This window comes from Lepidochelys olivacea (assembly GCF_965140295.1).
Source record: "Lepidochelys olivacea isolate rLepOli2 genome assembly, chromosome: 7".
In the NCBI taxonomy this organism is placed as follows: Eukaryota; Metazoa; Chordata; order Testudines; family Cheloniidae; genus Lepidochelys; species Lepidochelys olivacea.
The window spans coordinates 31,742,395-31,755,897 of NC_140417.1; the positions used below are offsets into that span (position 1 = coordinate 31,742,395).

Below are 13,503 nucleotides of genomic sequence, written 5' to 3' on the forward strand. Positions count from 1 at the left end.
CTCGGATCCACTGTAAGTTGCTGGGATCTCCCAACCAGGAGCTAGGCCAGAGGCATCTGGCCTCTCCAATGGCTGCGCCTCGAGTGAGCTCTGGGGTCGGGCTTTTATACTTCCTGTCCTGCGCCTTGACCTCTGGGGGGTGGGCACGGGACTTGCTGGCTCCACCCACTCTGGTGTTGGGAGGGGCTCATCCCTCTCCGGGTCGGCAGGGAACTACACCGCCTCGCTACAGCTGGATAAACAGCACCTGCACCCCACCAGAAATAGCTGCATCTCAGCATCGGCCAAACAATCCCTGTGTAAACATCGGTCATGTTGCATCCCAGAGCGGGCTGGATTTCAGCACTAACTGAGAGATCCCTGTATAACCTGCTGCATCACAAACCAGTGCTATTGAGCTGGCTGTAAGAACTCACTTTGCTCATCTGAAAATGTATTATTTAAAAACGAAATCCTGGTTTTTGAGCCAATCTCATAATACCTCTTGCAGCTGCACTCCTGAGTTTGAACATGCAGGGTTGTGGCAATACTGTAACATTTCTGTTTTAAAATCCATTTATATGATTTCTGGCTATTTCCCCTTGCAACACCCTAAACATTTTCTCTCTGTGATGGGGTTCCTGGGGTATAGCCTCTCCTGTGGGACTGCAAGCCCTCTGTCCCTCCAACCTGGGGTATCCTCACACACTGTGATGCTGTATCAAGTTACAGAGTAACAGCCGTGTTAGTCTGTATTCGCAAAAAGAAAAGGAGTACTTGTGGCACCTTAGAGACTAACCAATTTATTTGAGCATGAGCTTTCATGAGCTACAGCTATTACCAGCAGCTATTACCAGCAGGACAGTGGGGTGGGAGGAGGTATTGTTTCATGGTCTCTGTGTGTATATAATGTCTTCTGCAGTTTCCACGGTATGCATCCGATGAAGTGAGCTGTAGCTCATGAAAGCTCATGCTCAAATAAATTGGTTAGTCTCTAAGGTGCCACAAATACTCCTTTTCTTTTTGTATCAAGTTACAAATCTCTGGCAGGTACTGCACCTATACAGCCATCCACAGACAGAGACACATCCAACAGAGTTACATGAATGCTTCTCCCGGCCACTCATGTACCCTCGATAGGGAGGTTCCAGCCAATTCCCATCAGCTCCCCAGCCTTGTACCCCAGAACTGTACCGTCCTGCCCTGGTCAGAAGCCTGATCAGTGTAAGTTCATTACCAAGTCCAACCCCACTTCAATGTGGAGAGGGCACAGACTAGCTTTTGTAAACTGATCTGAGATTTCCCAAGCACTTCAACCAAAACTCAGTTTTAGGTAAAATAGAAAACATATTTGTTAACTACAGAAAGATTGATTTTAGGTGCTTATAAGTAGCAAGTGTAGAGATCAAAGTTTAAACAGGATTTGAATCAAGCAGTGTCTCACCCTGGTAGATGGTACAAACATGTCACAGATCTTCAGTACACAGGCTGGAACTCTCCGCCAGCCTGGGACCCTCCCAAGTTCAAAGACTTTGTCCCCCAGACCTTTCTTCCAGATGGTGAATTGGGGGGTGAGTGAGGCCAAGCCATGATGTCACTACCCCTCTTTAGAGTTTCTTCCAGCTTGCTGGAAAGCTCTATGGTTGTGACATGGGTGTCCACCCCCATTGGTCAAGCATTCTCCATCCTCTAGGTGTTCCCTCTGAGAAATCTCCATTGTATACAGCTCCTGGGATAGTGGATTCTCTTTAATGGGCCATCAGCACATCTGGCTATTCCATTGTTGTACCTGAAAGGCTGGTTGGGGGTATACCCCACCTCACAACACAACACACATAGCAAAACTTCATAACTTCACATACAAGGATAACACATACAATCCAACAGGATAGTAATGTTCAACAGATCAAGACCTTTAACATGATACCTCACAAGACATACTTTGTGCAAAACATATCAATTATATGACAGGGGTGAGTATGGGGATCACAGGGTGTGGCTTTGAGGTACAGAGTGCCACGCTCTCCTTCCTTGATGATACTTATGGCAATGAATCTGCCTCACGTCTGGTCTACTTTTAGCTTTTCTTTTCCAGCAATGAGCTAAACAGGTTCCCCAGGAACCACAACAAGCCGGTGTCCATTCATGCTACTTAGATGCGATGCGAACACCTAAGGGTATGTCTTCACTCGCGATTTTAAAGCGCGGCCGTGGCTGCGCTTTATCATGGCTGTGTAGTTGTGGCACCAGCGCTGAGAGAGCGAGCTCTCCCAGCGCTGTGAAAAGGGGAATAGCTACCAGCACCGGCGCACCGTCTGCACGGCCATTTTACAACGCTGCAACGTGCAGCGCTCAGGGGAGTCTTTTTTCACCCCCCGAGCGAGAAAGTTGCAGCGCTGTAAGGTGGCAGTGTAAACAAGGCCTACGTTTGTTTTATCAATTACCGAGGATTTATATAGGTGACATGTTTGCATTAGTCAAGGGGAAACTGAAACCTTAATTTCTTTAAAACAAAGAAACCCTGAGAAAATAAGTCATTCTGCTTCTGAAGCTCAACGAAAATGCCACTTAAAGGGGTAAGTACTAACTGAAACGGCTTGTATATCAGAATAACTTGCATTAGGCTTGTCCTTTATTCATAGCTTCATAGAACCATAGATTCCAAGGCCAGAAGGGATCATTGTGATAATCTAGTCTGACCTCATGTCTAACGAAGGCCAGCAAACTCCCCCAAAATAATTCCTAGAGCAGAGCTTTTAGAAAAAACATCCAATCTTGAGTTCAGAGTGGTCAGTCATGGAGAATCCACCACAACCCTAGGTAAGTTGTTCCAATACTTAATTACTCACACTGTTAAGAAGGAACATTTCTACTTTGACAAATTGCCATTTGCAGATGGAAAAACGTTGCACTGAAAAATTCCTGACCAGCTCTATTACTAAGGAAGCAGACGGTGGAAGGGATGGATTTTCCAGAGACACCAGCTCTCATTTAGGCACCTAAATGAAAGGTCCACATTTTCAGAAACGTCCAGCCAGCCAACAGGAAATGGGTATTGCTGTGCTCTAGCCCTTTGGACAATCCAGCCAGTTAATCTCTTCACCTCATTATATACAGGTTATGATGCACTAAAAGACCATGGGGTGGGGTTAATTTAGTTACTACATTTTTATTAAAGATAAATATTTAACAGCATAAATTATTTTCTTACATCCATATGAAAAGAGAGAGAGAGAAATACACAGATAAAGGAATTCAGTTCAGGCTATAAGTTATATTGGATAAACATTGTTTTCCTAGAGAAGTTTTATCCTTTTCTTTCAGCCCACCTTTTCTCAGCTAGGTGTTCAGTCACTGATCTCATTCAGGGAGTGTGTGGCTCCATTTCTCTGAATTGTTTTATTCTGGTGTGCCACACTTTTGTGGATTATAGCCACATAAATAAGGATTCTATTAGGATAGGCATTCCATTACACCAGCCTCATAAGTTGGCTGGAGACCAGGAATCTCTGACTCTCAGGCTCTTCCTGTTGGAAATCAGAAATGAAGAAAATGAAAGTGACCAGGACCAAGAGAAAAGACGAGGATACAGCTCAGGGCAGCACTTCCTCCCCGCAGAGGAATTAGCGCAAAAATCCTTATCAAAAGCTTTTGGCTGACTCTGGTGTTCTGTGATTATAAACAGCAAATAAGCAATTTTGAGTCCTCTGTTTTGCTTCTTGCTGCAATTAGCCCTTGTAGTCATATAGCAACTGATACAGTAACAATCAAACAGCTGGCTGCGGCAAGACTAAGTGCTATGTAAAAACAAATTACTATGAAGGTGCCTGTTTTGGCTCCATAGGGAAGGAGACATTGAATTTTGCACCTGAAACAACCTGTTATACACAGAGAATACAGGGTGTTCTTACAAAATGACCAGACCGACCCTTTGAGCCCACAATGATTTTTCTGAGAACGAACAAGGGAATGTGTTGATTAGTTTATGAGTGAAAATTAATGAATAATGGAACACAGGATGTAGACTGGGTGGGACCTCCTGGGTCCCTGAGTCCCATCCCTGCTATCCCCAGCCAGCCCCATCATATCATCCCAGTCAGAAACGTTGCCACCTCCATCTTCAAACTAAATGGGCTCTGTGTCCCCACTTGCCCTATTGGGAGGTTGCTCAGGGTCGACCTCAGGGAAAATGCGCCCTGGGAGAATTTGTATTTTGGTGCCCCTGGACAGCGGAAAACAAGAGTTACTCCATTTTGAAACCCTTCCCACCTTACCTGAAAGCAGGCAGCTCACATAGACATGACGTTGGGCAGAAAAATAGCAAGCTTGTGGAAAAACTGCAGACAGTAGTAAAGCAGCAGGTCATGACATTGAGTGCAGCAGCAAGTGCTTAACCACAATGTTGGTGCATGGCCAAAGTCATAACTACAGAGATGAACAAGAGGAAGGAAACCATGGAGAGACACTGCTGCTGCTTAAGAACTGCTAGCAAGAGCCGCTGTCACAAATTCTTCTCCCTATCCCCAATGACCCATAGACAACTGGCCATTGGAAGCAGGGCGCTGCTCATTCAGCATCACCTTGGCTTGCATATAGTAGCAATTCAGGGTGCTTTAACTTATTGCAATAAGGATTTTTGTGCTAATAAAAGGCATTGTGTGTTTGAACTGCTTGTGTCAATCACTTATTGGATGGAGGTGCCGTGTGTTCGGGGAATTCCTGAGACCACCCCAGCATAGTGGACCCTTGCAGGGAGGATGGGGTAGTAAACACTCTTGGGCCCCACTGCTCCCCTGGGTCCCTACCCCACTATCACCCCAGGCTCCTCTGCCTCCCCCTGCATTGCCCCGAGCTCCCTTCTGTGGTCTTGTACCCCAGGTGCACTCCGCTCCTTGCCTCTTGACCAGGGTGCCCTCGGCAGTCACCTACTTCGCCCACCCATAAGTTTAGCCCTGCGGCTGCTCCAGGACCTCCCTCCTCTGATGGGTAGAAACATCCTTATTTCCAGTCTCAATTGACTACTTCTGTCTCCAGTGAAAGTCCCTTACCGCTAGCTTTTGAGTTACTCCAAGCCCAGGGCATCTTTTCCTTTTGTCTCTGATCGCTCAGCAGCTACCGTGTCTCTCTGCCATTTTGACTGGACAATAATTTTTTCTCCTGCAGCGGAAACCCAGGTCTGGAGACCTGATTGAGATTGACCGAGGGTTTTACAAGCACTGGTGTGTCTATGTGGGAGATGATTACATTGTCCATTTAACAGGTGAGATGGGTGGCTTTCGTTCCTTGTGTGAAGCAGTCAGCAGGGAGCTGGTGAGATACCATGCAGATCAGGCCGAGGCAGGTTCATGCTCTAGGTTCTCAAGTACCTGTAACTAGCGCTGGGGGACATTTTTCATCCTACGCTTTTTGTGTGTGTGTGAAAAAAATGCAGATTTGATGACACAGAAACATTTGGCAAATTTGTGTTAATTTTGCCAAATTGTTGGTTAAAAAAATAAATAAAAATTCAAAACTAAACCCTAAACATTTTGATTTTTTTAGTTTCAACATTTTATTTTAAAAAATTTAAAAAACCATGTAGAGATGCTTGAAACAAAACCTTTAGTTCGCCCCCAAATTAATTTTTTTCACACAAACTTTGGATTCTCCAAAAATTTTAAAAAATTCATTTTTGGGTGAACCCAAAAAAAACATTTGTTGTATTCATTTATTTGTCAGAATTGTCAGCTAATTAAAAAATCCATCATTCACCTATGTCGTCTTATAGCCCACACACTGTGTCTTTGGCCGCCCTCTAATGGCTGTTCTGCAAAGAGGTTTATTCTGACGTGGCTAGTTAGAGCCTTTGAACTAACAGATACATGTTTTCAAGCTCACTTCTCCTGGGTCATTGGATCCAGTCCCTGCTAGCACAGCCAACCCCGTGATAGAATCCTGCTCAGAAACGTATCCAGCTCCATCCTCACACGAGCTGAGGGTGTTTGCCCCCCACTCCTCCAATGGGGAAGCTGCTCCAGAACCTCCTTCCTCTGATGGGTAGCAACCTTCTTCTCCTCTCCAACCTCAGTTGATTCCTGGCCAGTTTATCTCCAGTCATTCTTGTGCCAACATTGTCCTTTAGCTTCAATTGCTCATCTTGCTGCTTGGTGTACCCATAACAGTCCCTCCTGAGCCCCCCCTGCCATTTTTGCGGTTTTACACAATCCCATTTTTCCTGTTTATAAAAAGTGTTTAAAACACATTTTTTCTCTCTGCTCTGCTTTGATAGACCCTACACTCACACAAGGGAAACTGACTACATTGGGGAAACAGGGCATGCAATCATGCCATTTAATGCACAAAAGCGACAGATCAAGACAACAGATTTTTTTTCCTCTCCATTCGCTTTTGGTTCTTGTCATTTTGGTTCTTGGCATTTATGACTTGGGCTGGTTGACAAGTTTCCAATGAAAGCTTTTCCCATCCAAAACTGGGGTTTTGCCATGGGAAAAAATAGCTTTCAGTGGAAATTTCCAGCAGGAAAATCGAAACAAAGCAGATTGTTTCAGGCCAACATTAATCTTTTCCTCCCTCTAATTTGCCAGGCTGCCTTGTGTGAGTTCTAGTTCTGGGTCTCTCGTGCTTTCCATTTTCCCCTGCTCCCCATTGGAACCCCATTGGAATCTTTCATGAGGCACAATGGCCGTCCCCAGGGCTGAGCTGCTGCAGGGCATCATAGGGAGCCCATGAAAGACCCGAAGACCTGGAACTACAACTCCCTTGAGGCCCACAGCAGCTCAGGCAGATGCAGAGATTAATGCTGAACCTGAAGTGAAATGTTTCCATTCAGGGATGTTAGAATTGTTTCATTTTGTTTCATCAAAAATTGAATCAAAAATATTTTGGGAATTTTTTTGTTGCACAAGCAGGTTTCAGACATTTTGACTTTTTGTTCTGATTCAGGATGAAAACTAATGTTGGCATTTCCTGTGGGACAGAAATTCAATTTTTTTTAACAGTTCTACTTTTAACCAAAGTGAGCAGGAAAGAGTTAATGGTTGCCATCAAGCATGTCTTTGATCTAGGAAGTCACAGACCTCATTACAGCTTATGAGCCTGCTAGCTGCCCTGCATTCAGACTAAATGGAAGAAGCAATTAAATTTCTTTACATAGTGAAAGATGAAACAATAGAAGCCACTGCCCAAGACTCTGGGTCTCTTGAGAAAGGCTGGGCAAGAAAACTCAGGGATAAGGAGAGGAGTTTTCCTGGGAGTGATTGAAAACACAGGGGCTAGGGCATTGTTTGGTTCAGTTGTTTGTGTCAGAGCAGAGACAAAAAAACAAGCAGAAAGCGGAAAGAAAGCCAGAGAAGCACTAGTAGCGTGGCCCTGAGGGAGAGCTCCTTGGGATACAGGACTGTCAGGAGAGGCAGGCATCTCTACACTAAACATGCCGAGTTCTTCCAACCTTTCCTCACGGGTCACATTTTCTAAACCTCTGATTATCATTGTTGCTGTCCTTTGGACTCTCTTCAATTTGCCCATATCCTTCTTGGATCCTCCTAGCTATCCCGCTAGGGCTGCGTTGGGGATAGAAAGTAGCCATCAATGAGTAGTGCTGCTTGTCCCAAGAACTCAACCATCATAAATCAGGCTCCAAGAAGTCACAAGATACTTTTCAAATAATAAAGATGGGGTTCTGTTCATTTGCATTCAGGCGTTCAAGCCTCTAAGGGCCACATTTTCAAGTTTTTCTCTGCACACATGTGGGTTAGAAACTTTATTTTCTTTTTATATGAAAGCTGAGAGTCTTGTGTAATCACAGGACTCCAAAAGCTGGATATTTAAAAAGAACATCAAATATCATGAGACTTGCAATGAAATTGTTGCCAACTCTCACAATATATGTGTACATGTGGTTGCTAGCTGATATTTGGGGCCTGGCAGTGTTGTTTCTGTTAAGGTGAGGAATTGATGATCTGAGTCAGGTGTATTCCTTGGTACAAATTTGTTTTTTTTACAAGGAATGGACACACAATCCTGTTTCCTTGAATGTAGTAAAAACGAAGAAACAGCTGGCAGTTTCCTTGCTCAGAACTCCCTGAGTCTGCCTCTCCAGTGGGCTGTGTGCCCAAGAAGCCCTGGCTCTCTGCTTCTGCTCAGTATCACGCTCATGACTAGATCCCTGTGTGGCGTGACGGGGTAAGGCCAGATGACTATAGGAAAGTAGTGAGAAACAAGTATATTAGCCCCAGGCTAAACAAATCCGTGTTACCATGGTAACCAAATGGCAGTTGCTCCAGGTCAGTTAAGACACCTGGGGCCAATTAAGATCCTTCTAGAAAGCAGTGGTGATAGCTAGGGACACCTGAAGCCAATCAAGGGCTGGCTGGAACAAGTTAAAAGCCTCCCAGCTAGTCAGTTAGGTGTGCATGTCAGGAGCTGTAGGAGGAAGCTATACTGCTGGAAAAACTGGTAGTACAAACCCTACCAGGCACAAGGAAGGAGGCCCTGAGGTAAGGGTGAAGTAGATGTTGAGGAAGTGGGGGGCTGCTGTCGGGAAGTGGCCGAGGGAATTGTACTCGTCCTGTTTCAAAAAGTCAGCTACCAAGAGCTGCTACTATTAGCAGGGCTGTCCCTAGCGATTGTGGTGCCCTATGCAGCCCCCCCGGGGGGGGCACGGACTGGCCCTGGGCCTCTGGGGTGTGTGTGTGTCCCAGGCCTCTGGGGGGGGGGGTGTAGAGGGCGTTGTGCCCAAGGGCTTTGGGGGGCAGGAGCAGCCAGCACAGGAAGGCAGCAGGAGTTGGGCCTGCCCCTGCACTCATGGGGCAGCAGGAAGTGGAGTGACCTGGCCCCAGCCTGCTCTGCTCCCAGGCCTGGGGGAAGGGGGGGGAACTGCCCCCCAGCACTCACCGGTGGCATGGCTGGGAGCTGGCATAGTGGAGGGGGCTGTGGCTGGTTGCTCCGCTGCCCGGTGACTGCAGGACGGGCCTAACTCCTGCTGCAGTCTCCTGGGATGCATAGCTGAAGGGGTGGGGTTTGGGGTGGGAAGAGGTGGGGGCTGAGGGGAAGGGGTGGGGCAGGAGCACAGGCAGCTACCCTGGGCTCTGCTGTACACAGCCCATGAGCAACTGGCTTAGCCGTCCAGGGGATCGGGCTGGCTGCTGGAGCTGGATGCAGCACACGGCTGCATAGGGCACCAGGAAATTTGGGGCAATTTGGTGCCCCAAATTTCCTGGTGCCCTACACAGCTGCATAGTTTGCATATGGGTAGGGATGGCCCTGACTATTAGGGTCCCTGGGCTGGAGCCTGGAGTAGAGGATGGGCCTGGGTCTCCGCCCACCCCGATTAATCACAGAGACTGAGACAACAGAGATTGTGCGAGGGAGGGTTGCTTCTTCCCACCTCCCTTACTGGCTTACGATGAAAAGGGCTCAGTAGGCTGTGACCCTGGCCTCTAGAGAGAAGGGCTACATGGAGGGTCGCAGTGAGTCTCTGAGGCTAGCCTAATGTGCCTGGCAGCGCGAGACCCACTGAGACAAGGTCGAAGCTTTTTCACAGCAGATACAAAACTGTGAATCCGCATCTGCCAGAATCAACGTGCATCTGACCTGTGATCCACTAGCCGTCTTTTATGTGTACCCGCATCTGTGCCACACCTGCAGCAGCAAGCAGTCTCACAAGGGCTAGTAGCCGGGGAGAGGGGTGGAGATGAGTGAGTGGGGAGCGGGGTCTTGCAGGGAAGAGGTGGTGCCAGGGCAGGGACTGGGGGTAAGGGGTGGTGGAGGGGTAGGGTCTCAAGGAGAAGGGGTGGTGCGGAGGCAGGGGGAAGGGGCAGCAAGGGGGTGGAGTCTCGAGAAGGGGCAGCACGGGGGTGGCACATCGCGTGCTGCTCCCGGGGGCTCACAAGCGATGGCATGGCAGCAGCAGTGCATGTTACATCACAGCGGGGCGAATGGTTGGGGCGCCAGGGCCCTGCCTGTTTCAATCCCCATGACTCGGGGGTGGCTCCCACTGCCCAGGAGCCAGCGGGCTGGGAGCATGGACAGTGCTGCCGGACTGGGCCATGGTGGGGATGCTGGCGCTGCCCAAGGGGCCTGATCTGCTGGACAGGAAGTGGTGCAGTGAGCGGGTGCTGGACAGCCCCAACTTCAGTCACCCCAGCCCCTGGCTGTTGGCTGCCACCCCTGAGGGCACTGTGCCCCTGCCACCCACAGGCTGCCCGAGCTGGATGCTGTGGGCCGGGCACCACCGATGAGTAGAGCCCTGCGTGGTTATATCCGCAACCAATCCACTATCTGCAGAAATGATCCATGGATATCTGTGGATTTGCAAGGCTCTACTCATGACTCCTTCTCTTGGCTTCCTGCTTCCAACACCCATTGCCTAACCCCTGCTAAACCACTTGAGTTAGCTCTGGCCTGGCCATGTGGCTTAGTGTCTTCAGTGGAAGTCCCACTGTCTGCAGCTGGTTTAAACCATGTCAATGAGCTTCATTGCTCCTTATATTGAGCCAGAAAGAAGGTGCTTGACATCCCCATTGTCTTTGGGGATGAGACCCACCTTGATAGCAGCCATTAGCACCATTCAGCATGGCAATATGATGTAGTAGGCACCAGCAGGGACAACTGGAAGGTGGGTGTGGGCTCTGGCCATATGAATGAGCTCACAACCTGCCTTTCTGTCTCTGATCGCCAGATGGGGGGCAGATAGCTCAGTGGTTTGAGCATTGGCCTGCTAAACCCAGGGTTGTGAGTTCAATCCTTGAGGGGGCCATTTAGGGATGGGGCAAAAATTGGGGATTGGTCCTGCTTTGAGCAGGGGGTTGGACTAGATGACCTCCTGAGGTCCCTTCCAACCCTGATATTCTATGATTCTATGTGACTGAAAGGCCTGGCGTGGGCTCTGTTGCCTCCATCAATGGCCAGGCGGTGGTGAAGAAACAGCTCCTCAAACGTGTTGTAAGGAACTGCAACTATTGGGTCAACAACAAGCATGACAAGACCCTGAATGTGTATCCGGTGCCCAGAATCATAGCCCAGGCAAACAAAAGAGATGGGGAGAAAAGGACCTATCAAGTCTTGGCTGAGAACTGCGAACACTTTGCTAATGAGATGCGCTACAACACAGCAATAAGTGACCAAGTACGTAACTGACTGGGTGTGGGTTATTGTTACCTGTGTCTGTGGGATAGGCAGGTCCACGTGCTGACGCCTAGCAAGGAGAACAGATCTGAGGGAGGAGCAGGGAGGGGACTGCAGCAGGTGCCCACGACTCCTTTGATGCATGTAAGGGACCTTTAGCAGGTATCGGATTTCTGGTGAGGTGAACATCGAGGTTGTTCCTTTGCCGACTGAAATTTCTACCAGGCCTGGCTTAAGACAGTTGGGGCACTAAAAACATTATGACCAGCACTAGCCCTTGCCCCTCTGCAGCATCAGCTTCCATCTGCCAGCCCCCAGGCCTCCACACTGACATCACACACGGCCCCCCGGCTACCCCAGCAGCCCCTGTGCACCTCCCATTGCCATCCCTCACCCTCTAGTACCAGTCTTCATGCTTTCCCTCACCTCAACCCCCTCCTCTGCCGCAGACTTCCTCTGTGACCTTGGGCAAGTCATTTAGTCTCACTATGCCTCAATTTCCCCAGTTATACCATGGGGATAATGGCACTGCCCTACCTCCCAGAGGTTTGTGAGGATAAATACACTAATGTTCGTGAGGCACTCAGACATTACAGCGGTCAGGGTTGTACAAATACCTAGAAAACCCACTGAGCTTTTCTGAACAAAGCAGACATCTACAAACCACACAGCCTGACTGCTGGATATTTTTCCAGCCCTCAGTTGATGCTCCATTTTAGTCTGAGCGGTTTGCCAATGTTCAGGGCCTTCCTGGCTTGATTCCATTAGGAGGAGAAATTGATAACACATGTCAGTCCTATTCGTTGGTGTAATCCTATGTATTTACAAAGAATGCACCCTCCCTGAATGCAGTAGGAACAAACATAGACGCTGACTTCCACTGTTCCCGGGTGGTGCTCTACCCCCGCTTCGCACCAGACCCCACCCCCACTTCACCCAAGTCCCCACCCAGCCTCTTTCTGACCCCATCCCACCCGTTCCTGTTCCATTCAACCCCCTCCCCTGCCTCTTCCTACCCCCGCTCCTCCCAGCACCTCCTGCATGCCGCTGAACAGCTGATCACGGCTGGCAGGAGGCGCTAGGAGGGAGAGAGAGGAGCTGATCTGCAGGGCTGCCCATGGGTGCTGAGCACCCACTGTTTTTTTTTTTCCCGTGGGTGCTCCAGCCCCAGAGCACCCATGGAGTTGGTGCCTATGGGAACAAACAACATCTGGTAGTTTTCTTGTTCAGAAATCCAAGCCTGTTTCAAGTGAACTCTGTGTGCCCAAGAATCCCTGTGTCTACTCCCTTTTAAGGTCATGCTTCCCCTGCTTCTCTTGGCTTTCGATCTCTCACACACATATGAATCCAATCAATCCCCCAGCCCCTATGTATGCAATCAGTCCTCCTCCAACCACTTAGCTCAGCTTCTGATCAGCCCGGCCTTGGACCCTGGCTTCTTATTGTTTCAGCTATCACTACCTAAAGGGACATTTAATTGCTGCTTCCATTTAGCCTGAAGGAAAGCTAGTTAGTAAACCCAGCCATTTTTACAGTCTGTGATTTGTCTAAAGCTCAGCAGCAGCATTAACACCTCCTGCATAATGCTGTCTTCAGCCAGCTAGGATTGTTATCTGCAGCATTGACGTTCAAGGTTAAAATGCTTTATTTGCAGTGTGCTTTCCCCCAGCCCTCCCCAGGAGAAGCCTATTGAGACAAAGTGCCAATGAGCAGGCTGCATTCTGGGAGATTCTTGAGTTGTCTGGAGTCTGCCTGACTTATCGGGGATTCTTTTTGTTTCCAGGGTAATCGTGCAATGGACGTTGGTATTGGTGCAGAGATAGCAGTAATAGGGTTCAATATTCTGGCTCTCTTCTTTGGACAGCGGTAGCATCGTTGAACTTCTTCAGGCCAGAAACCATGCAGAAGAGAGGTTTTCTGTTCAAACAATTTATCAGCATGTACAAAAGATACAGATCAGGGCCATTGCAATGGAAACCAAAATAAATATTATACCTAAGAATGTCATTAACAGGAGTCTTGTCTCTTCAGTTACCCGTCAGTGGCCCAGAGTAGATAATGATTGTTGGAGTATTCTCTGAGTATCACTGAGCACCAAACTCAGAAGAACTGCTGCAGATGGAAGGAGTGGGGTTCATACCGGCTCTGCCTTGGGGCATTTCAGCCAGTTCTCATCAGACTATTTTCAGTGCCAGAGGAACGCTGAATGAGATTTCAGGAGTAAAGCTGCTCCACAGACTATGCCCAGTTAGAAGACTAAATCACTCATCTTGAGACCCATGTGTCTTGCCGTCTGGGATTAAAAGATGGAGTTACGTGGTTTATAGGTCATCGTGTACTGAGGTTCCAAAGCTAGGCAGGGCTGGGCTGGCTTCAGGCCTACATGAGAGACATCCTAGG

The 13,503-nt window shown here is 48.4% G+C and overlaps 1 long non-coding RNA gene across 1 annotated transcript; it reads left to right on the forward strand.

Moving 5' to 3' along the window:
- Positions 1-7,956: 7,956 nt before the first annotated feature.
- LOC311524409 lies at positions 7,957-13,010 on the forward strand. Its single transcript, XR_014712549.1, has 3 exons — positions 7,957-8,474; positions 10,851-11,103; positions 12,887-13,010. It is a non-coding gene; the product is annotated as an uncharacterized lncRNA (long non-coding RNA).
- The last annotated feature ends 493 nt before the right edge of the window (positions 13,011-13,503 follow it).